The sequence below is a fragment of the Eleutherodactylus coqui genome, chromosome 4 (genome assembly GCF_035609145.1).
Source record: "Eleutherodactylus coqui strain aEleCoq1 chromosome 4, aEleCoq1.hap1, whole genome shotgun sequence".
In the NCBI taxonomy this organism is placed as follows: domain Eukaryota; kingdom Metazoa; phylum Chordata; class Amphibia; order Anura; family Eleutherodactylidae; genus Eleutherodactylus; species Eleutherodactylus coqui.
The window spans coordinates 76,850,473-76,876,201 of NC_089840.1; the positions used below are offsets into that span (position 1 = coordinate 76,850,473).

The 25,729-nt window shown below is 42.5% G+C and overlaps 1 protein-coding gene across 1 annotated transcript in view; it reads left to right on the forward strand.

The window, feature by feature from the left end:
- Positions 1–25,729, forward strand: part of DPH1 (diphthamide biosynthesis 1) — a 233,998-nt gene that overhangs the window by 168,490 nt on the left and 39,779 nt on the right. The gene's annotated exons all lie outside the window — the stretch shown is intronic.

A 25,729-nucleotide genomic window follows, 5' to 3' on the forward strand; every position in this document is an offset into this window, starting at 1 on the left:
TATCCTCCGTTTTTGTGGAGAATTAAATCCTGTTACATTGTAACTCAAAATATGATACATTGTAATGGGAAGAGAACAACTAAGTGGAAACTGTTATTTAGAGTTTACCAGTAAGAGAATAGAAGAGTAGCTGAGCCCATAATTAGTAGCACTGGAGAGCATGTAGATAACGCGAAACAATTAAGCAAGGTCGTGTGCCTGTACCAAGTATATGTTTTGAAGAACATGTGAAGAAATTGAAGAAGAGACATAACAAAATCTATTAGGTCATCCCCACACTATGGTTTCTAACAACATGGTCATTCAAATCTCCATAAGACTGCCTGGAAAACACGAAAGCGAGATGGCGATGGTGACGATGATCTGATTATGATTTTGTGTAACCTAGAGCTAGAAGTATAACCGGTATAAAATACATTGTGCCGGGCTCAAAAATTTTTAGGGGTCACTCCATGCCTTGTCACACACCACCCCTTCAACTAATTATGGAACTGTATTGTACAGATAAAGGAAGATAAAGTGAAACCCTTCTAAAGATATTGAGTGTGCGCATATTAATTCCTCGTGTTAGGCAAAAATAACTTTAGGGAAACAACATTGCAGTCAATATAGAGGAGTATGATAATGCTCCCAGTAATCTTCAAACAGGACATCGGGCAGAAACATCACAGGATCCCTGTCGTCAATTCTCCCATAATCTTGCTGGATGTTGCTGGAGAGGAGCAGAGGCATTGCACTCAGATGGTGGGTCTATTGCAATGTTGGCAGGTCCTAGACTTTTCCTGAGCCTTCGATCAGGAGCAAACGGAGAGCTCTCAGCCCTCCACCCAAAAAGAGCCCCATCGGTAGCGAATCTGAGCTTGCTGTCGTGCCAGGGTAATTGGTCGTAGCTGCCGCCTGCGTTCTAGTGTGGAGGAGGCTACGTCTGCAAAGAGTTGAACACCGGTCTCTGTTCCCGGGAGAGGCGAGAAGTTCCTCGCATCAGAAAGAATCATGTCTCTAGCTTCAGGACAATGTCTCTGGGAGTGTTTGTGTTGCGCAGTTTAGTCAGGGCTAGATGTCTGCAATCAATACGAAAGGTTCCCGGCTTAGCCTGAGGAACTAAGGCTTGGAAGACATTCACAGCTACATCTTTAAGCGTATTCACATGTTAGCCTGTCTCGGACTATTTTCTAGATCTTCTCATTTTAATTCAAATACCACAATTTTTGCTTCATAATCCTCAATCCTAGTCTTATCGGCATCTAGCGCCTCCATAACTTTATCCGTTTTATTTTCCACTTGATCGGTTCTTTGGCCCAGCTCTTCCACTTGTTTTGAAAACTCGGAGACGGATGACTGAAGTTCTGGTTTTAACAGAGGTTTTGATATTTTCGTAAGGTTCTGCAGGAATACTATTCTGCAACGGAGATTAATTGAGCGATGTCGCTGGCGATGGATCTCCATGTTTGAAGATTGGAGGAGAGGGACTTGAGTCTAGGAGGATTGTATACAAAATAGATCTGTGATCATCTGGGAAGAGTTTGATGCTTTATGCGGTTTTCCATTTTTTGGCATTCTGTTGTGTATGTAAGAGTATCACAAGTCACCGTGGAGGTGGAGCATAAGGCCTAGACGTAACACAACCGCACGTGTCAGCAGTAAGTCTCGTTAAAGAAGTAGGCGGTTATTTTCTTACATCCACTTCACACACATCCAATTAAGATGAATAGTAGATACTTTACACCGATAGGACTTTCTAGTGGTAGCAATATTTTATGGCTATGCAAATGTAATAAGGGTTCAGTGTAGATCGGTGGTTGTTGAGCAAACTGAAAATTACACTGGGGTGTTGTAATATTGCCTAAGTAAGCCTAAATTATCAGTTTACTGGAAATATGTTAGTTTTTGCATAAAAATCATCAGGCCTAGGCCCTGATAACAGTTCTAAAAATAAGACCCTGAACCTTATTGTTATAGTGCGGGGGAAGGGAGGGTGTCAGGAGTTAAGCGGAGGCAGAGCCCTAGTATGATTGTAGTAAAGAGTATCTGAGATAGAATATCACTTCCACAATATATTCCTTACCATGCTATGGATAGATGCACCTAGTGGATACATGTGCAGTGTCCCAAGCAGGGAGTTGCACAGTCGGGGCTCCAGGAGCACTGCAGTGCAACAAGAGTAGTGGGTAGTGCGCATTCTGCAGTGGATCTCCATAGCAGATGAAAATTTTTGAGAGATGGTAGGCAAATATGCTCCTGGGAAATGTAGAAAAATTCGATAGCATGCTAGTGCGGCAGGTTGGAACCCCTCAGTATCCGGACAGCTGGCCAGGGAGCCACAGAGTGCTCCATCCTCTGCTACAAGTCCACAACGGCCACTGTCGCGAGACTGGGTTTCCCCCAGGTTCACTGAGCGACCTGCATCAAGAGCCACACACCCGGGCAGGGGCTCTAGGCACCAATGCAGTCACCCACTAGAGCTGGAGAGAGCGGACATCACCCACCGAGGAACTACAAGCCAGTGAATCCCAGGTGAAAAGCACATCAGGTGGAGCAGCTAGGAAAGCTCTGGTTGGTGAGCAGGCTGTCGCCGTTACACCAGTTCAGGACCACTGAGAAACATAAGTTACTCCTCAAAATTCTCTGCTCCTTACAGGGAGGACAGCCAGGATGGGTAGGGATATCCTAGACCTTGGGATTTAGCAGGATGTTGGAGGATAACCAAACACTTCCCGATGCTTGCCAATTAGACATCTGCTCGCTTTGTTGGCTAACCAGGCCCCCTTCCCATTTTCATTTTAGCATAATAAGGATTCAATGCATTATACTTCCATTACTTCAGACTTAAAGGGATTCTGTCACCTGGTACATGTATTTTTAATTGGAGCTGAGCTCTGAGTCATGAGAAGGGCTGTGGCCGCCTCTCACTATCTGTAGCTTGCAGAATTACAGCTCTTTTCATATGCACAAAAGGGGAGAGAGCTGTCGGTGTGCGCGGCCCACCTCCATGACTCAGAGTGAATTTGGACTCGTGTGAGCTCCGAGTCATGGTGGCGGTCCATGTCCGCTTATCTCCACCATGCATCAAGCAGACTGACGGCGCTCACCCTTTTTGTGTAACGGCAGAGAGCTGTCACTTTGCATGCTACAAGCGGGGAGAGACCGGAACGATGCGTCTCTATGACTTGGCGTTCAGTCAAACTTCATGGACCTGATGACAGAATTTCTTTAAATGGACAACCCCATTTTAATAGGGCCCCCTGTATAAAATAAACTGAACTATACTTTCCTCTCCGCTGGGATCCAGCACTGCAGCCCCACACCGGTCCCAGCATTTGTTGGGACAGATGATGTCACAGGAAATCAGATGACTGCCGCAGCCAATGAGAGGCTGAACTCCTGGCATCATGGCACTCAGGATGTGAGCACCGATACAATCTGTCACAACAAAGGCCGGCACCAGAGCAGGGCTACCGCTCTAGATCCTGGCGGAAGGGTATGAACTCCTCAGATAATTTAATACAGGGAGCCCTAATGAAGCAGGGTGGTCCGGTAACCGGACAACCCCTTCAACAATGTGTTTCCCTGCCCACTGTGACACCATCCAGTCTGCACACGCGATTGTCAAGAGGAATAGTCACACCAAGTTTTCATGACATTAAAAATAATATAAATTTGGTATCACTGCATCAGTTCGTTACAATGTATTTAGGCTGGGCTCACAGGACCATGAGCGCCGGCGTGACGTGCGTACTTACTGTGTACCGCTAATCCCTATAGACTATCTTGGCATGTGTGCGCGTAATACAAGTCAAAATAGAGTAGTCTGTAATTTTTTTTCATGCGAGTAATTGCTGTGAGTGGCCAATGCAGATCCGAAAATAAGACAGTGTCTTATATTAAATTTTGTTCAAAAAGGTTTAACTTTTTTACATGTATAGGTGCCTGGACACCATTTAAATTGACTTTTTTAATTAACTGTTAGCAGGGCTTAATTTTGGAGTAGGGCTTATATTTCAAGCATCCTCAAAAAGCCTGAAATATCATTTTGGATCCTCAAAAATTCTGGAAAATCATGCTATGTCTTATTTTCAGGGTATGTCTTATTTTCAGGGAAACAGGGTAGCATTGCATGTCACGCAATGACAATACGCCTATGTGAGAGCAGCTTTATGCTATAAGTTCTATGATGGAAAGTTTTAAAAGTTATGTTTCTAAAAGCGGTGCCATTTAAAAACAACTCTCACAAATAACATGCCCTCATAAAAATCCGTGCAAAAATCCCCAAAATTGTGGTCCTTGAGAAAAACAAAAACCACTTGGCCCTGTAGGGCGAATCTAGGCCTTGAGGGGTTAACGGCAGTAAAGCTTTGCGGAGCGGGTCACAGCGCACTTTTACTGATGTTTTCTTGTGCTGCGTAAAATAATGTGTTCCTGCCCTGTTATTAAGCCTTTCATCTCCTGTTGCATTTAATGCTCATGTTTATTAACGTAATGTTCCGTAAGTGTAGCTTTTGCATTTTTGACTTTTTAATGCTTTTCAAATATTAGTTTTGGCTTATTGTGCTTTGCCCTATCCAGTCATTTTCATTTATATTTATTTGTGGTTGGAATCTCATTAGAATTTTGAGAGTGACAATATATTCCACGGAGCTGTACAATGGGGTATGAAGACAATGCAAATAATTATGGCGCTGGAGTGTGGAACAATAGTAAGTAATGCGTTTCCCATCGCTTCGGATCCCTTCTTAGAATGGAAGGTGCAGCCTCGGGGGAATGAGATTTGCGGTTGTTCTCCTGTAAAATCTGGAGGTTGCACTCTTTTCTTTTTGAACTTTTTATTTAACAGGTACAGCAAATTGTGATCAAAATGACACCGTATGCATTTAAAGGGGCTGTTTTTCTGAAATGGGCTTGCAGACATGGCTGCAAACAATTCTTCAACCTGAGGCACTTACACAATTGGGAATATTGAAGAGAAATCTTGATACGAACAGTGGAGTCCAAGGGAGTCTAGAGGTCATTAACCATTTTCAATCTAATTTTGGATTCAGGGTTTCCTAGGGGGCTTTCTATTTCTGCTATTTTACAATGGCGCCATCTGCTGGCTAGAGCCAGTACTACGGTATGAGATATGCTGGAAAGGCCCCCGGCCAACAGAGTGGCCAGTAATATACAGTAAGAATACCCTGCCGGATGTCTTCCGACATCAGAGCTGTACAGCCTTCAGTCAGACATCAGACAGTGGATTGGAAAGGGTTTTGAAGGGGTATTCTTGCCATTATTAGTAACACCTTGAAAATTTGTCAGGGGGTTTATATAAGGGTAAATGGAATAAAGGGAAAAAATAAATAAAACCTACTTGCCTTTTAAATGTCCCGTCAGTCCAATCCTGGAAGCTCCTAATCTATGTGGCCATTGCAGCCAATTACTGCCCCCAGTGGTCATGTGTGTTATGAGCGGCACATGACTGCTGCAGGAGCTTCATGGACCAGCGAGGCTGCACTGGGCTAGTGGGACCTTCAGCAGATGAGTGTAGGTTTCTTCTTTAGATTATGCTTTTTTTTAGGCCTCTGCCAAATTTTAAAATGTCTTGGAAAACCACTTTAAGAGTGTGAGAGCTATTGCAAGAAATCATATGTGCAGAGCCAAGAATTACCAAAAATAAAGTGGTCTTCTGAAGAGAATGAAACAACTTGGACAGATGACATGCATGAATAAACATTAGTCAGTTTCTCAAAGTTATGAGGGTTGGTAAAGTGCCCCATGGTGGGACAACTCGTTAAACTAATACATTAAATTGATAAATTAATATAAAGTTTCTGTGTATTCTGCAGTCCCTCGAGGCGCACAACACCGGCCCGTATAAGAATTCCACTGCACATGTACTACTTGCATGCCTGCTTTGCTTAAGACAGTGCAGTAATAAGTGTTCCCAATGTGGCAGGCGGTATCCATCTAACGCCTGTATGTTTCCTTGTAAGGAATAGTAATACCCTTCAAAAATGTCTTTATAGGATGAGGAAAACTTCAGGAAGTTGTGGAAGAAATGCATGTACCAGTGAGAACTTCCTTCTAGGGCAGGTCCAGACTGAAACGGGCTTCTAAGGCCTCCTGTACATGGCAGGTCCGGATTCCCACGGCGGAATCCTGTACGGAGTCCAGCCCTGACCGCGGCCGGTGACCCCTGCACTTTTCTTCTTTTTCTGTACTGCAGATGGGCCAGCCGGCGCACATGCGCACTACAGATTTCCCTGTGCTGTCGCTAGGTGATGACGCGTAATCCATGGCAATTCCGGATGGCTACAGGTTGGATGGCTTCCATTGACTTCATTGGAAGCCGTCCGTGCAGGTCCCGCTTGAAAATGGAGCATAATGCGATTTTTTTTTTATTTTTGAGAAGTTTGGAGATTTAGCTGGAGGTTACATATGTGTCTTGCAGGCTCTCATGTTACTGGTGGGAGCCTGAATGGCAGTGTGCTAGACAACAGTTATGCAGTAGGCTGCGCTTTCCATAGTTATCCTATGGAAAGTGTGTTACGCGAGCTCCACGTGTGATTTATGGCCACGAATCTCGCAATGACACCTCGCATGTGGACAGCCGGCCTAGGTCCGATACTCCATTCCTTCTTTTTGTTTTGTTTTTGAAAGTATGCACTTTTGTATGAGCCTGCATATTGGCGAAGACATCTGTAATGGCATGAGATAAATATACAACATTGCTGCGAGGCCTCTTGGCCAGAGGGTTGTATCTACCATGGCATCTGAATTCTGTGGCATGTGTATTGCAGCCACTTCCATGAAAAGCAGTCTCCTGTCTGATGCTCATCAGCACCATATTGATGGGGAGACTTTTTTGGTTTCACTTTCACATCAATCTCGTGATGCATTGGCTACCATTCTGCCTGCTGGGGTGACAGTTTAATTATTATTGCTTTCTATGTTCACCCAAATGAGCTACAGTCTGGAGTATGAGCTGTGATCACCTTCATTATAGCTGTGTGACAGGAGCTGTGTGATCATCATCAGTAACTGTGATAGGAGTGTCTCTGTCCCCCTATAGGCAATTTCTGAGGTAGGGTCCATGTAACAGTATCGCATAGACTGAGAAACCGACTAGTTGCAGACAACATAACCCCAAGTAGACCTCAGCTGGTCAGAACTGAGATCACATGACCATCTGAAGAAAAAAAAGGTCAGGAGCTTCAGATAGAAGGAAATAACTAACCAAGGGAACACTGGCTCACTTATATACTGGGGGAAAAATTACTGGCGTGGCCCTTTAACTGTACTAAAAGCATATTGCACAAGGATAAAGAGCAGCCTGCACTAAACAGTTGATGTACTGCCTCTCCTTGAAGCACATAAAGAATGACTTCAAAGCTGTGTTTTATTGATATTGTATTAATGGGATGGACGCTTTGGCTACACTGTAAAGGAGCACATATTGTACTTCCAGTATATTTATTGGTCTTTAGTTAGTCAAGTTTAGATTAATTTCAGAATTGACTGAATGCGATTATTCATTTTCTTGCGTAGTGGGAGCGCCGTGATGGCACCCAGCCGAAGAAAAAAGGTTCTTGTATTGTGTGGGACTGATTGTGCATGAGTATTACTAATACTGCTAGGCTGGCATATTTATACCTCGCATTATAGAGGAACTGGAATCCAGAGGCCTTTATAGACCACCGCTTCACATGTAGGTAACTACAAAGAAAAAAGTTAAGGAAAAATACACTTTTTTGTGTCCACTCACAATTCTGTAGGGAATCGCAGAAGTCAAGTCTGCAGACTAATGCATATTAACCCCCAGATTTGACTAGCCTTCCAAGTTGTCCCCCATAAAATCAGGGAGATCCTCTGGACTGTCAGCAGAGCAGGAAGCCTCCCACAAAGGCTGCTGATAGCAACTACTAGGGGGGGCATTAAAGCAGACATGTCAGCTTACCCTGTTCTGCAGGGAGTTGCCCTATTTTCAGCCTTCCTCACCCAGTCATTCTTTGATATATAGAAGGGGAAGCTAAAAATATGGCGCATACGGAGCAAAAATAACCAAAAAACAAAATCGGCCACTATCTATTGGATTAACCTTTTGCAATCCAGTTTTGGATTCAGGGCTTCCTAGGGGGCTTTCTCTTTCAGCCGTTATAAAATGGCGCCATCTTCTGGTAGGGCCGCTACTGCGGTATGGGACATACTGGAGAGGTCTCTGACAATAGAGCGCCCAGTAATATACAGTAAGAATACCCTGCTGGACGTGTTTCGACATTGAAAGCTGTACAGCCTTTAATCAGAATGTCTTCAGACATCGGACAGTGGATTGGAAAGGGTTAATTTGATGAGTAGTGACCGGTTTACTTACCCTCCTGGCTTGTTCAGCTGTGGCACTGGGGGTTTGATATTAACATAGGGGGTCTAAATATATTTAACCCCTTCCTTTTATACAAGGCACAACCCTTGAAAAGTTAACTCCTTTACTGCGATCTGCTGCTCAAGTATCACCCATTTAAACGCTCCCCTCGGTTAACCCCTCAGCGCCCCAGAACATATGTACGTCTTATATGCATGGCGTTTGCATGGAGCACGATTTGGAGCTAAGCCCATTCCATACACGGCCAGTGTTGGCTGTTCTTGACAAATGACGTCTGGCTGTGACAGCCACAATCGGCATGGCTGTTAACCATTTAAATGCTCCGATCCGCAACCGGGAGTCCCGAATGGTCTCGTCATCAGTGGGCATTCTACCGCCACTATTGTCTATGGGGATGCACTCTGCTAGCACGATCATTTTAGTGGGCACTCTGCTGGATATTGGTAATTGTGATGGTGTGGTTAATAGAGGCGCGGAGTTGCAGTACTCAAAACGCACCACGTCGGGTCACCATGAAAATCATCCAAGACAAAAATAAATAGAATATTTTTACAAGTAGCTGAGTATGTTTAACCCCTGAGCCTCTGTAATAGCAACCATTAACCCCTTAAGGACACGGCCAATTTTGGCCATAAGAAGGCAACCGGTTTGCCGGGAGTTTCATCTCCACTTTTCAAAAGCTATAAATTTTTAATTCTCCCGTCGACATGGCCGTATGAGGGCTTGTTTTTTTTTGGCATGGCAAGCTGTAGTATATTTTGGTATCATTTTTGGGTTGATATAATGGATTGTAAAACATTTTATAAATCTTCTTTTTGAGGGCAGGGAGAGAAAAGACATCAATTCTGCCATTTTTTTTCTTAAATTATCACGTCATTTATGCTGAATGATTCTGTGATTCTTTTTATTTTTATTTTTTATATTGTTCCATAACTTTTAAACTTTTCCATAAATGGACCTCTGTGAGGGCTTGTTTTTTTGGGTGAAGAGCTGTTGGTTTTACTGGTATCATTTTGGGGGACATGCATCATTTTTTATCACATTTATTGGGAGGTGAAATGAACAAAATAAACATTTTTTGCCTATTTTGTATGTTTTTATTTTTTTTATTCATGGTTTTTGCCGAGCAGGGTAAATAGTGTTTTCAATTTATTGTACAGGGCATTACAGATACGATAATATGTGGGATTTTTTAAAGTTTTTTTTTTTAAACAATTGGGGGAAGTATGCAATTATTTTTAGTTTTTTTCATTTTCTTTACATCTTTTATGTTCCTATAGGGAACTTGAACCACAAAATCTATGATCACTATGGTGATGCATTGAAGTACTCCTGTACTGCAATGCATTATCGCTCATATCATGGCAGGCCCGGATACAAGTTTATGGCATCCAGTTACCACTGCAACCCATCGGCCTTCCACGATGAAATCTCTGGGGGGGGCGATGATGTCACAGAGGCTCCCTCTGTGAACCCTTTACATACCGCAATGTACATCACTCCAGGCATATAAGGGGTTAAGAGTGGGGATAGCTGCTCTCATCGATCCCCGTCGTTGCAGAGGGAGGCTGGCTATCAGTCACAGACCTCTCCCTCTGCGAATAGCATGGGCTTACTTCTGACTATCCACAGGACGTAGGTTTACGTCCTGTTGCATGACGTGCCCCTCAGCCAGGATTTAAACTTTATGTCCTGTGGCATTAAGGGGTTAATAGTTGTCACATTTACAAACCCAGCACGCAGCAGCCCTTATGTCGCCGTAACGCAGCTCTGTAGAAAATCTTAAAACTTTGTTTCTTTTGTTGATTTAAATATTTAGTGCCATTGGATGGATACAGGCGATGTCTCATCTGCCCCGCGATATCTATAAATCCCTTCTAATGGTGATGTCATGCCAGCTGGCTGACTGGTCTATAGATAGATTGTCCTTTTTGTTGATACTGTCAGCTCCTCTCATCACAGATCCCCGTATCTTCATTGGGTTGTCATCACATTTCCATGACAACTTTCTCCGTGTGTACTGTGTTCCACCGAACATGTGACCGCGGGAGTTATGGAGCCGTCGGGGGCCCGGGGCTAGCAATTAAAAGTCTTACAGCATTGATTTATTTTTAAAATGAAAGTATATGTCACCTAGCATCCCAAAATGTAACCATTATGTAACTAATTGGCAACGCTTGTACATCAGAACTCTTCGTATTACAGGGAATTGTGCCAAGAGACAAACTCGGCTCTCCTACATCAGTAACATGAGCATTCTGATAATACACATTGTGGGCTGGAACGAATCCTCAATCCTCGGAGCTGCAGTGTGACGACACTTCTGGTTGGCAAAGAGCGATGCTTCCACGAAGGAGGCATATAAGCACGGAAAACGGCACAATTCTGTTATCTCATTATGACCCTTTATATAACGTGTCCCGCCCCGTAGTGAGAACATGTTACAAGTATGGTCACACATGTTTTTGTATCTATTATGTCACGGGATGATATGACAATAGGTATAGATGGGGTTGTATGGTAATGGAGGGCTCCTCCTGGGGTTGCCGTTACAGTTCTTTGTGTGTAAAGTTTATTACTTGGTTGTAGTTGACACTTTTTATATACGGTAAAGCCCCATTTACACACAACGATTGTCCTTTGATCGAACTAACGAATTAAGGACCTTTTTTGCATACAAATGCTGAGCATTTACACTTAAAGATAATCGTTTGAAATCCTCTCCATTACCCTCCTTAGCTATGTAAACACTGTATATGTTTGCTCAGGTTGGCATGTGTTTATGCGAGGAATCTCTGGCCAGCAGGTTTTTAATTAGTGTGAAGAAAAGCCATTGTCTTCTGCTGGCATGAGTAAACAAGTAGTCATTGTGTTTAGCAAGGCAAACAATCACCCCCTCCTCAAGTCTTTTAGTCTTTCAAACGACTAAAGAATGTCATTTAAACCAAACAAGAAGTGAACGAACTAACGACTATTTTTATGCAGGCTGAAACTCAGCGATAAACGACAAGTGAACGAATACTGTATGATGGCTTCGCATTTACATTTAACAGTTATCACGCAAATTTGTTTGAATGCATTTTGAGCAGTAACCGTTGCGTGTAAATGGACCTTAAGGCATTGTAGTATCCAACTGGGGTACAATCCTGTAGAAAATGTTGAAGCTTGTGGCCCAGTTGTCATGGTTGACGAAAGGAAGACTTCTAGATGGCAGGACTGCATGAGCATGCAAAGATGCAAGTGTGTCGTGTGTGTCACATTTATTGAGGGGTGATCTAAATAGCGGGCTCAGTTCCTGCCATCGTAGTTGGAGATGGATGTAGTGTTAGTGACTTGCTGACAAGTGTCTGGAATGTGCTAGCCTATGGATGGGCTTTGGCCACCAGACCCGAGATAGATACCTACACAGGTGTAGCTGAAGAGGGAGTCCAGTATGCAAGCAGAGGGAGCGACAAAGGCATCATGTAAACTCTCGTATATAGGTTTTCAGAGTCAGAGAGAGAAGACCAAGTGTGTTGCTATACACCAGTACTGCCAGCTGACTGCCTTGTTGCTGTGGCCCCTGTGGACAGTTTCTACACTCAGTGGATGACAACCGTTGCATTTGCCAGACATTTGTTGTTGTTCCACGACAACTCTCTATTCGACCGAGTCCTTGGCTTACGGGATTATCAGAAGTCTCATTCGCACTATATCCTATCCTTGGCATCTTATTTTTATGTGTTGCTCTTTGTGATAACGACATGCTCTTTTTAATAGGATCTTGACTGTGGATTTGTGACGCACCACTGTGTGATCTCGGTAGGCATGCTCTGTTGGGGATCTGTGTCAGTCCTCATTCACACAGATTTAGAATAAACTGCTTTTTTAAGGGATGGGGTCACAGAGTAAGATGAGCAATTTAATCTATCCTATCCGGTGGTTCCCAGAAACCATCAGGATACCTTTTTTCTCACTAATTAAAGAGGAATTCTGTTGCATTATTTTAAAGGGGTTGTGAATTATTGTTGGCCTAACCATAGGGTAGGCCATCAATAGTAGATCAGTGAGTGGTTTGTTCAGTGGGACCTCTGCCAATCAGCTCTTCATCGGGCTTCATCTTTTTCATGGAGCTTATTTTGGAACTAAGCAGACAGCTCTGTTCCCACTGCAGTGGTCAACCTTGGTATTGCAGGCATTCAAGGTAATTGGAACTTTTCTACACAATATAATACATCGGCCCGAAAACAGCGGATCAGCAGTGATTCCCAGGTGGCAGACCCTCACTGATCTACTATTGATGATCTACCCTGAGGATAGGCCATTAATAGTTAAGAACTGGACAACCGTTTTAAGCGTTGCATCCTATTGATTGCTGACTTGACAGCTTCAGCATACCATCCAAAATAAGGTATTTGTCAAATTGCAAAGTATTTTTCATAGGCTGCCACAAAAATATGTAAATAATAGAGAACTGATGCTACATGGGAATATGCCCCCAGAGAAGTAATACAATGATAAAGATATATGCTACTCACTTGGGTTGCTTGGAATACCACATTATATAGACATGATCAACAAAGCTCGCTCCGCTGCCGACTTCACAGATGCCAGACGCCTGAGGTTCAGGTAAAGGGATCACAATCCGGTTCCACAGCTAGGTTGGAGTACAATCTGGCACAGATCCTAATAGAAGTTGCTGAAAAACAGCTTTTCGGTTAGTTAACCTTTATTAATAAGAGTTTCTTCCACTAGGCGTTTCAAATCCCTACCAGATTCTTCCTCAGGTATACATCCGTTTTTGACGACTTCTTTTAGGACCTGCCAGACTTTTCTCCATCCTAGCTGTAGAATGTCACAAAATAATCACGAAGTATAGTGCCTTACAAACGGGAAGGCAGACCCCACTGTTGAGACCCCTCCTAAGTCGTTGATGATACACAGGCCGTAGGTCTTCATGTACTGGATGCTCAGTCTGCACAGGGATTTCTTTGGCTGCAGCAATCTCTGTTTTAGTAAGAGACCAGGATAAATCAATCAATATATTCAATGCTGGGAGGAATTTGATTTCAACCACCGGTGAGGATCCAGGCAATTACTATTTTCTAGCAAGTTGGGCCTTCAGCCGAAGTCTTGGTGCCAACCCTGCCTTAGCCGTTGTGTATGGACCTGTAGGTACATACAAATGTCTATATTATGTAGTCACTCAGGAAAAAAAGGACCAGCTGGTGTGTGCAGAGGCCAAGGTTCTGCGCTCCGCAATAATCATCAAATAGCAAAAATATCTAAGCAAAGTATTCTTTAACAACACACAAGAGGCAGAAAACATTCAAAATAAATATTTTTAACGACCTTTGCCTCTTTTTGTGTTGTTGAATAAAGAATACCGCTTAGCCTATATATTTTTGTTGTTTGATGATTATCATGTAAGTGCAGAACTTTGGCCTCCACACACTTTGGCCTCTTTGTATTACATCTTGGTGTGTGGTCTTTTTTGCGCCTGGTCTATTATGTTTTGGTTTTGGAGCCTGCCTTCCCTTTTTACATATTGTTACATGTAGTCACTCAAATTGCCGTCGCATGTTACCTCAATAAAGGGGTTTAACAGGAAAATACGATCGACTATTAGAGTTGAGCGAACATACTCTGCCGAGCTTGATGCTTGTTCGAGTATTAGCGTACTCGTTACTCGAACGAGCATCAAGCCATGTTCGACCCCGCCCCAGAGAGAGAGAGAGAAAAAAACGAAAATAGAAAAAAAAAAAGGCTCAGCACCCGGCGTCCCACATACAAAAATGCCCGAGTCTCCCATTGTAGTCAATGGGGTTCGTTACTCGAGTAGAGCTCTCGAATTTTACGAAAAGCTCGACTCGAATAACGCGGACCCGAGCATTTGGGTGCTCGCTCACCTCTAATGATTATCCATCCTCAGGATTGGTCAGCTATAGTTGATCGGTTCAGTCCACTGCATGGGACCTTGGCCATTCGGCTGATCTCACAGAATCCATATAATAAATAGAGCACCTCCATGTAAGGATGTATTCAGACCCGATGAAGATCTGATCAAATCCTTTATGAAAGCGACCATCTGGTCTTGTAAGAACAAGGATGGCTGCACCGCTTCTCTGACTACTTCATGCATACTGTGGACTAGTATGCATTGGTAGTCTAAGACACTACACACTGCTCTGATAGGCCAGGGCTGTTCACATGGGCAGCACTGTTTAAGCAAAGCAGGTGTAGTGTCTTACACAGTGTGCATTAAAATGCATCATTAGTCTATCAGGTAGTCAGAGACGCCGGTGCGGTCAGCTCATAGCTGACGTATATTTGACGTATATACCCTTAGCCATAAATGTGACAAGTCTATTGAGGCATGCACTTTTTAATAAATTTGGAGCATTTCACTAATGCACACTTTGGATTTAGCCCTGCACATAAAACTTGAGTAAGTTACCCCCTTATGGTTGGGCAATACGTCAAAGAAATAGCCATGATGTAGCCACTAAAGCTAAAGCCTCTGATGTACCGTATGGCCTAATTCATCTTATTGGGATTGCTTTATTTGCCGGATTTATAAGTTGGCTTAGAATAAGGACCGTGACCGTTTTGTCGCTGTCGAAGGAGCCGCGATCTTGAGAGAAAAAGTTAAATTTTTTAGGCAGAGGTAAACTGCAAGCCAGTAGCAAATGGTTAACATTGAATGTAGAACATGTGCTGAATTGATGCCTCCAACCTTTAGCTGGACCGAGCACTAATAATGTACCGAAAAGCAAGGATCTCAGTGATTCACAACACAACTGCAGGAGACGTAATACATAATTTCATATACGTCTTGAGCCTTAAAAGCATAACTATTTCTCTAAGTTGAAGTGCCAGCTCTACTCCCTCAAACGTATTCTGCGTACTTGTATGCCATTAATGGAAAAAAAAACATCATTTCAGTGCTGTCAAATAATGCTATAATTGCTGGATACAGATACGGTGGCTTTCTTTCCTGTTTTATCTGTACAAACTGTTATGGCTTGGAACAGATACTGCGTGTAAGCCGCTATCTCTCAGTACGGTATTATTATTTTATTTGCATTAATATTTAGTACCATCGATTACTGTGCACTGGGAAGATATTCTGTATCTCGCACATAACCCGCTCGGATGAGAGATTGCGGCAGCTAATCCAGCGACTTTATTTTCTCATTATCGGGGATGCACTAGGTGCTATATTATCATATGTTCTGGATTATTAGGCTATCATGGAAAAGTATACAAAAAGTACAAACTTCTGGGAAAACAGTACAAAAAAAGTCTAATATTACACTCCCGTCCTCTTGCTTTTCAGAGGAGTCTTGTAATTGGTGATCTTCTCAGCCATCGGTTTTTAGTCTTAATTCCGTATCCGAATGTCCGGACTTTTAGTCATTTTACTCTTTATAAACCACATATAGTCATTTTTTTTTTTTTTTTTTTTTTAATTGGTGCTAAATTATTCCAGTTCTTGGATGGCTTACTGCAACTCTATCAGGAAGTACCAATTCACAGCTAATGCAGCATTTCCAGCTATGTATATTCAATGAGAGACGGAAAATTCTATAATGTTATTTTAATAAGTTATTGAAGAATTTCCAGCTCTGTTCCTCTGTCATATCATGTAGCTCATCCTTGGGAGGTATTGAAAATACTGAATTACACTGCACAAAGCAGAGAATATGTAGATGGGGGTTTTCCATAGAGACTGTTCCCAGTAAATTAAATATCTGTTGTTTTTTTAAATCACTATTCAGTTATTTATTAGTTCTGGGGGTTTTCAACCAACGAGCTGATAACCAATATGGCTGTCATCACTGCTCTAATGGAGTTTGTCACTCCGTTTTCGTACTGTAGCTTAAAGAGGTTATCTCATAATGGAATGTTATCCCCGGTTATCTCATAATGGAATGTTATCCCCAATCCTGTGAACAGGGAATAACTTTTATGAGCTGTGAGGGTTTCATTCCTGAGACCACCAATGATCCTGAGAATTGGAGGTCCAGCGTGTCCCTCTTCTTGTCACTGTAAGATCGCCTCTCCTACCTTCCGTGACTTCAAACTGAATGCAGCACTAGACATGCATGCAATGTCAGTATTTAGTTTCAATGGGTCTGATGGAAATTGCCCAAAGCTTGTACTCTATCTCCAGAGTCCAACTGGAAGTGAATGGGTGAATGGCGCAGCACCGTTCACATGTGACTGGCTCCTCACTACGGGGTGGGTGGGGGGGACGTAGTGAGTAGGATGGGGAACAGCGGACCCCTATTCTCGGGATTGGTGGTGTCTCAGTGTTGAGACCCCCGCCAATTATAAAGTTATACCCTTTGGATAGGGGATAAGTTTAGATTTTGGGATAACCCCTTCAGTTATATAGTGATGCATCCTGCATCTCAAAACAGGAAGTAATATAAGGAAAATATAAAAACTTTACTTTGGAAATGTTACTTATTCCTGCTTTTGCCACAAATTATTTCTGGTGGAGGTTACGGGAACTGTTTAAGAGAAAGCTGTTACCCAGGTAAACTTGCAGCGTCCAAATACACTGCTCAAAAATATTAACACTTATAACACTTAAGCTACATATAACCCCCAAATCACGTAAAGCTCAGGGATATAAATCTGTCCAGATTAGGAAACATTGTGAATCCATTTCACCTACAAATGAAAGTGACATCGGAGAGACAACAGCAAGATAGCCCCAAAAAGAGCAGGTGGCGACCACTATCTTCTTGATCAATTCTTCTCTAGTAATACGAGAAGAGTTCTCATATTAACTTGCAGTCCAGTTAGGCTGTACAGGCATTAATGTGAGGAGGAGCACTGCCAGAGCCCTACAGATTCACCTCCAAAGGACTACCGGTCTGCATGAACTCCATGAGGGTGGCATGAGGGCCAAATATCCTGTAGTGAAATGGACTTATTTGTATAGTGCCAACTTAATCCTCAACTCTTTCAGGTAATTTATTTATTAACCCCACCACCCCCACCAAGCTGGGTACTCATTTTACCGACCTCGGAAGGATGTCTACCTGTACCAAGCGGAAATCAAACTTCCAACCTTCAGGCTATGAGCGAGAGCTCATTTTGCTGCCTTAACACTCTGCGCCACATGAGGCCCTGTAGTGGGACTTGCCACTCACCACCTAGCACCATGCCGCTCGATTGGCATTTGCCAGAGAACACCAGAATTGGCAGGTCCATAACTGCCCCATTCTCTTCACTGATGAGAGCAGGTTCACGCTGAGCCATGTGACAGACGGAAAGGAGTCTGGAAACGCCGTGGTGAACGTTATGCTGCCTGCAACATTAACAAAAGGTTATTTTTTTCACAAAGTGTTCCTTCAATTCTTTTGAGCAGTGTAATTTCAGAAATGTTTCTTCACGAGACAAACCTTTAGTTATATCTTATTTCAGCTGCGCTTGCAACCCAAGAATATGAGCGAGAAGACATTGGGGATGGATTTAAAGGTTAACTCCTAAAAACTGTGTGAAATTATGTTAATTGATATCCTTGTCCTCTTATCTGGTGCAATGGCTCTCCTGGTAACTATCGCACGTCTGTTCTGTCTTATAATAGAGATGCACAGTGGCACCCTTTGAAAATAACCCTAAAAGGAGCCCTATGGCAACTGTGCCAAAGCAAAGAACAAAAGCCCTATTGGCACTTTCAGTCTTGAATTGCATATATGTGTGCTGCCCTAAAAATGCACCGCAGACCAGCTTCTGTGTAGTTAAATGCCACTCCAGTGAAATTAGTTGTTCATTATGTAACTGCCTCTCCCCAGTATATACGTCGGCTAGTATTACCTTGGTTAGTTGTTCCTTTCTATCTGAAAGTTGTGGCCTGTTTCTCAGGTGAGTCATGTGATCTCTGTTCTGACCAGCTCAGATTTACTTGGGTTTATGTATTCTCTAACTAGTCAGGTTCTCAGTCAGCATAACACTTGTGTAATAATATTGCATGAACGCTACCACACAAGCTCTTCAGAGAAGGACACAGGCACTCCTATAGCTAGTCTCACATGACCGGATTTGAGTTGCGGATTCCACAAGCATTTGATCCGCAGTAATACGCGGTTCAGTCAAATGCATTGAATTAGACAGCTCTGCTCACATTAGCGTGTCAGAATTGCGTAATCCAATCATGGAAAATAGACCGCAGGGTGCTATATTTTACTGTGGATATCCACGACTTTGTTCTCTATGGCTGCGGATAAACTTGCAGCCCATTCGCTATTACATTGCATATGTTATAACAGTGTTTTCCCTGCAGCAGAAATGGTACAGCCTCTAGCTGCTCATGTACTGCTGTGCTGTGATGAAATCTCAGCATTGTGATAGTGCCTATTAAGTATCAGACAGGAGGCTGCACTGCATGGAAGTGATTGCACTAGACAGAGGAGACCTCCAGAGTGTGATAGGCAATCAAGTGAGGGGGGTGCAGGGATGGAAAAAAAATATTTTTGCCAGAGTCTCTCTTTAAATCATGGCCAGTTCATAGTGAGACAACCCCTTTAATCAGAATACTTAAAGCTGACCAACCACTCTCATAGGTTCATTGGGAATCCAGTCCACCACTTACATCACAGTTATGAGTTTGTGTACACTGATGTGAATAGAGCTGGGGATATTACAATATCCTTATGACAAGGCGGAGTAGGACTGGTGTTATAAGGATGTCTATGAGGATCGGCAGGCTTCCCTTCCGTGACTTCAAGCAGTGATAGCTCTGCATAGAAGCAGTTTTTATATAAAGCTTCTTGTCGTTCTCCTCTAACGTACTTAGAAATTAATCTCGGATCTTCCCATGATTGACAGACGAAAGATGCCGATTGTTACACGCGTTAATGGTATCTCGCCCTATAGGTTCACCCTGCTACTGCTGTTTTACTGGCAGCAATTACTATTTTTGCAAGACGGATTTCTTTAGATTTGCTTTTAAAAACCCATTTAATTAGAAACTAAGAATTTTTTAGCAATTTTTTTTTCTTCAAGATTTTTCGTTTAATGATTTCCCCCGTAATGAGAACATGTTGGTCGTGATGTATTTGGTTGATTGTGTTACCTTCTCTGTTTTTCCTTTTGTCTCATTTTCTTGTTCTTTATATTTGGGAGGAAGGGAGGGGATTACAGCATGATTCCACATAGAAACCATTCGAAATTTCTGCAGAAAAAAACAAGAAATGGCCAGAAAACTATATTTACGGACAAGTAACCATGGTGATCACTGGATGCATACGGACCACTGACCTCCCACCAGATAGTTATATATAGTCCACCAGGAGTAGGGGGCCTATTTCCGGCTTTAATTGAGCCTTTTAGACACTCTTACAATTTTAATGTGTGGTGAGTCTGATTTAGAGGAAGAGTCTGGCATTCTAATGGGAGGGGAGGTGGGGGGGAGAGGTGTGCGTGGAAAGTTTAAAAGGATAATGTCCGATCCAAGCACATTATGTGTGACCACAGGCGTCAGGGGGGCAAGAGAGGATGGGAGATGATGAAGAGAAATTGCGTTTCCCTGCTCCTCATTTATTTTCTCATTCTTCTTTTCTCATTACCCTTTACGTTCGTTTTTTCTCCTTCCTCTCGTCCTTGTTGACTTTTTTTTTTTCAGCCATGACCAACACTTTTTTTTCCGCCGTGCTGATTGTTTCATCTGTAATGTTTTTGTTACAAAGACTCCTCCAGCCTATAAACTAGAAATGTAGCAGAGCTCAATCTGTTACTTCGTTGCTTTCTGCTGCATTATTTGTACACAATGCAATTCTATGTATAAAAATGGGGGAAAAAACACTCATTTTGACATTGTCTTGTCAGCAAGAGCTAATTCTACTCTGCTTCATCTGTGTTTGTCATGCCCTTTTAGAAAAATTAGTTTTTCTATGCCAGAGGGGAGAAATGAATAAAGAGCCGCAGACGGTGGCACCTGAAGGGTTACCATTCAGAAGCTCTATGGTCAGGATTCCTTATCCGAGCGGCTACTTACCGACAAGAACGTCACTATCCTATTAGATCAAGGCGCGCCCAGATAATGTAGTATCATGGCTTTGTGAATCACTGCTAACAAGCCAGCTTCTGTTAAGTATTTCCTTAACAAAGGGTATAATCAAAGGCTTGTCATACTGAAAGAGTGTACACCATACCTTCCTATAATGTGCAATAATGCCGTCATGTTTTCAGCCAGATAATATCCGTGTAGCAAAAAAATAAGTCTGGGCAGCGGGAGCGAATAGACGCCTTTTGTGCGCTGAGAATTGTTAATTTAATTGTGGTTTGAGCAGAAGAAAGAGCTGCGCACTTACAAAACTACCACATAAAAGTCTCCCTCTTATCTGAACACTAGAAAGGCAGACTTTTTTGAGTGGTGTACTAATAATGGTAAGCAGGCCGTCAACTCCATTAGGATCTAGTGACCTGTTCATGATAATAGTAGCCGTTATAATGGGCTGCCATAGAATTCAAGAACATTAAGATGGACAGCATCGCTGTTAAAGACCCTTGCCTTGTCAACACGGTGGCTCAGGGGTTAGCGCTGCTGCCTTGCAGTACTGGGATCCTAGGTTCTAATCGAAGGACAACATCTGCATTGAGTTTGTATGTTCTTACATGGGTTTCCTTTCAAGGACTCCAATTTCCTCCCATACTCCCAAAAAAATGCTAATGGGCAAATTTTAAATTCGGGAGTCCCAATGGGGATCGGACCCATAATATAAAGTCATGTAAAGTGCTGCATGCATTATATAATTGGGAGGATTATTACCGTTTTGGCAGGCTGAGGTCTTCAGAACACTAGTAATCAATACAGGTTTGTGTGAGGTACAGATTAGGATTAGGTGGTATGGAAGGGCGCTATTCGCTACACTAATGGGTGGTTCTAAAGCAATGATGGATGCAGAGGGCACAGATCTTGCTACAGTAAGGTTCCCTTCATCTGCTTCTCGTCAGAGTGCCTAGAGAAGCGGATCTCACTTGTGTTAATGGTGTTTGTGAAATGCTTCTTCTAGCACCTTTAGGTGTTTGTGGGCCATAAACTGGAGCTGGATTTAGGGCTTTTTTACACAAGCGTATGCAGTTTCGATCTGTAAAACAATGTATTGCATGTGTACGTGCGTGTTATGTGCTTTTTTGCGACGTGTACGTATTTTTTATGTCCGTGTTGTATCCATGTATCATCTGTTTGTTTTTTTTCACATTTGCAAAAAAAAAATAAAGATCGCCTAAGTGAGGTCAGTTTTGTCCAAACCTACAAAAAACTGTGCACAAAAAAATTACATTCAACATAGATGCTAATGCGAGTTCATGGAGTGTTGTTTTTTTTTGGGGGGGGGGGGGGGGTTTATGCACGTGGGTGATTTTGCTCCATGAATACCACTCAAAATAGGACATGCTGCAATTTTTCTCTTTTTTTTACACAAATCGGTTCACCTAAAAGTCGCATGTCTGAAAACAGCATTTTAATTGAGTGGGTCCGTGTGTTGCCTAGTAAAAAATGTGGACAGAAAGTACGTCTGTGTGAAGGGGCCATAACGGGGATCTACAGGATTAGAAAAATATGGGTGATTACTGAATTGACTAGAGCTGACCTGTAATACCACATACAATCAGTGGCACTGTTTTTGAAAGAGAGCAGTCATGCTTTTCTAATCCTGTACAATCCCTTTAAAGGGGTTATCCCACCAAAAATGTTGCATCTGGGATCATGAGATCGGTGCTTCCCAGTGGTGCACATTCATGGCCACTGCTCCATTTACTTCTATGTGACTAAAGAAGCTCTGTGGTTACACATGCATACCGGGGGGGGGGGGGGGGGGGGGTGTTCTCATGATCCCTGGTGTCCCATCAGGTAGACCCCCAACAATTAACCCTTTACAATCCAATTTTGGATTCAGGGTTTCCTAAAAGGCTTTCTCTTTTTGCGTTTATACAACGGTGCCATCTGCTGGGTAAAGCCAGTGTGTGTGCGCCAGAGAGGCTTCGACAGCAGAGTGGCTGGCAATAGACGGTAAGGATACCCTGTCGGACGTCTTCTGACACTGGAGCTGTACAAGCTTCAATCAGAATGTAGGAAGACGTCAGAGAGTGGATTGGAAAGGGTTAACATTTATCACCTATCCTGAAGATGGGTGATAAATGTTTTGGTGGGACAATTCCCTTTTGGCATTCTGATATACAATATGGTCCTGTCCAGTGCATTTGGCTCTAAAGAATCATACCAGCCCCTAGTATCTAACAGTTCATCGCATCGATGGTCGATTCTTTTAGCATAAAGATCTCTTATTGGGGTTTTATGCTATAAGAAGTGTTCTGATTTGCTACCGGTAGTATATGCCGTCTCTTTCTAATCCGCGGGTCCAACTACAAGAATCACTGTGGTCCTCACAATGGAGCACCAATGCGAGTGGCTGTTATTGCACCGACGACAGTTGCCTGAAAACCCAAAGGTAGTGAGTGGTCTTTGTGTACTCGCCGGTGGCTCGAACATGCAAAATTAGTGTATTCCAAGTATTTCCATATAGAGCCTCGTGCTTTACCATCCACGCTTATCTCTGGATGTACTATAATGTTCCTGAGCCTGTGAACCAGAGGTCATCGCTTACTGGCGATCCTTCTTATGGGAGATGTTTCTACAGAGAACTACATTTATTTCTAAGTCAATTTTGATTTCATCTGTAAAAATAGCAACTGTCTGTTCTCAGAAGTAAAAGTGTTGCAAGGACGGCTCGCGTGCCTATGTAAATATATTCATGAATTCCATTCTGGGAGCGCTGCAGATATTACGGTTCCTGCTTCTCCTCGAACAGTTCTCAGGATGCAACAGTAAACACATGTTTTCCCTATTTACCTAACTGTGTAAATATATAACTCTTCTAGACCGCAGGTTTCTGAGCTTTTATAGTTCTATCCAGAAAATATCCAATAATCTGACACTCATCACCTGCTGTATGAGGTGCCTGAGAATTGCAAATTGGGTCCTGCAGTCCCTCTGCTGAATATTAGCTATCCCAGTGTTTCCAGATTTTTGACCTGGTATTTCCACTCTATAACCTGACTTTGGGAACTAAAACTATAATTTTTTTTTTCTTACACGATTTCTAGTACAAACTCATTACAATTACAGATCGTTAGGTGATTAGAATCTTTCTTGCTTGTTTTGCATTGCAATAGAGGTGAAGTAAGTAATCTGTTTTTCTTTTGCTTTGTTTGAAGTGCCTCTTTTGGTTCCCAACTGTAGTTTTCTCTTATAAAGGCGTGATAAATAGGATTTAAAGGGGTTTTCTAGGTAAAAATTATTGATGACCTATCCTCAGGGGACGGTCGCAGAGCCAGCTAGAATACTTGTGATGCTGTCCCCCTGACTCATATACTGTCAGTGCAGTGGGCCGGGCCATGAGCTCATCACTGGGGATCCCAAGTGGCGGGGGTCCAGTGGTTAATTATTGAGGACATATGCTGAGGATAGTTTTTACCTAGAAAACCCCTTTAATACTGCATCATATTAAAATGGTATTCAGAATTTGCACGTATTATCACGCTGTCTTCTTTCATAGTCACCTGTTTAAAAGACATTGTGGAGATGCAGTGACAGCGATTGCCGTTAACAAGCCTTCACTCTGTTCATGTCCCATCTGTTGACAAACGGTACGCCCACTTAGTGGAGTCACTATAGCTTCATGCTGTTATTTTCTGGTATGCTCATTGTATTGCTGGTGTAAGGTGTATATGCCAGGAGAACTCTGCTGAAGTAGTGCATGACAGTTGGCCATCTCCATCAGGAGGCATCTCTTCTATATTGTGCTGACAGACGGTGATGCGAAGAAGTGCGTGATCCCAGTACAGCCTGTGTGGTCTTCCCTTCCTTGGATGCTTTCGTCCCTTTACGAACTCTGCTTTGCTGTGTACAACTTTCCTTGCTGGTATCTTGAACACTGATTTACTGTAAGAGGAGAGAAGGGTAGAGCAGAGAAAGCCAACAGGAGCAGCAATACAGCCAGCTATGTAAAAAGTTGCACAGACTCTACAGCAACAAAATGGTAGGACCTTTTATTGAAGACTATTTAGAAAGTTATTTATTCTTTAATTTAGGAATCAGATGAGCAATTAATAAAAAAAAAAAAATTATCAGAGCAAAAGTGTCAATAGCCTTCATGTGACAAAATTCTTCCTGTCTACAGTCAACTGTACAGAGATTTTACGGTTTACTGTCTTATTAAATGTAGTGTATAAACTGTTTCTAGTCGGCTCTTAAGCGCCCCTACTGGTGGCTACAGGTAGACAGTATGCTATCGTTTTAAGAGGTTGTCTGGTTAAAATTAACTTTTCAAATATAGAGCCAAATGGGTTAACACAACAAAATAAATGCTACTTTCCTGTTGTCAGTGCTGGCGATTTAGCCCTGCAGCTCACCCGATCTCTGACAGTAGAAGTCAGGTGACTGCCGCCTGCCAATCAGAGGCTGCAGCGTCACTGCCCATTCTTCTGGAATTCTAGGCTCCATGATGCTAGGAGTTCTGAATGATGCTGCCGCCTCTGGTTGGCTGGTGGCTGTCACATGCTGTCAGCAGAGACTGAGTGAATCACAAGGCTGTAGCGCTGGATCGCTAGCACTGAGGATGGGTGAATACTGATTGTCTTGTTGTTTTTAACTCATTTGGCTCAATTTTCAAAAAGTTAATTTCATCTGGACAAGCCCTTTAATCTTTGTCTATATAGGGGATTATAGGCTTTGTATTAGAAAAAATGGACCTCCAACTCTTGTCTTAAGAAATGAATTGACATATGAATAAAACCTTTATCGATGCTTCATTGACAGGTAATATAAAAAAATGTTGGAGTTCAGTTTTTTTCCTCTTTAAACATTTTTTTCACCTGATGAATCTGGTTTAAATATATTCTCATATTTTTGGGGGCTTGTCTAGAAAACAAAACATGATGCATATTGTCTGGCTTCAAATTCCAATGAACCAGGACTGCCTGTCTTGTATATGCAGTATTATAGATTCTACATGTCTGGTCACATAACTATTGACTATATGCGTAAAGTTATAAAAAAAACAAAAAAACTTTGATTGTCAGTTTGGAAAAGTACTGTGTACATTTGCTGTAAGAGAATGAATGGCTGCCTGCAGCAGGGAAATAATCGCACATTTTAAATGATGCTACAGGTGCAGATAGATGGAGTTTGCAAATATTCTCATTATTTTCAGCACCACTTATGCCTTCATTACATTTGTTCCTTCCAAATAGTCCTAATTACTAAAAAGCCAAGCCAAGTGACTGTTGTTCTTAAGAGATTTTGCAGTGCTAGTTGTAGGATGTCAGCCATGTGCCTGAAGATAAAGAATAATTGAGACATTGGCACCTGGCACCATC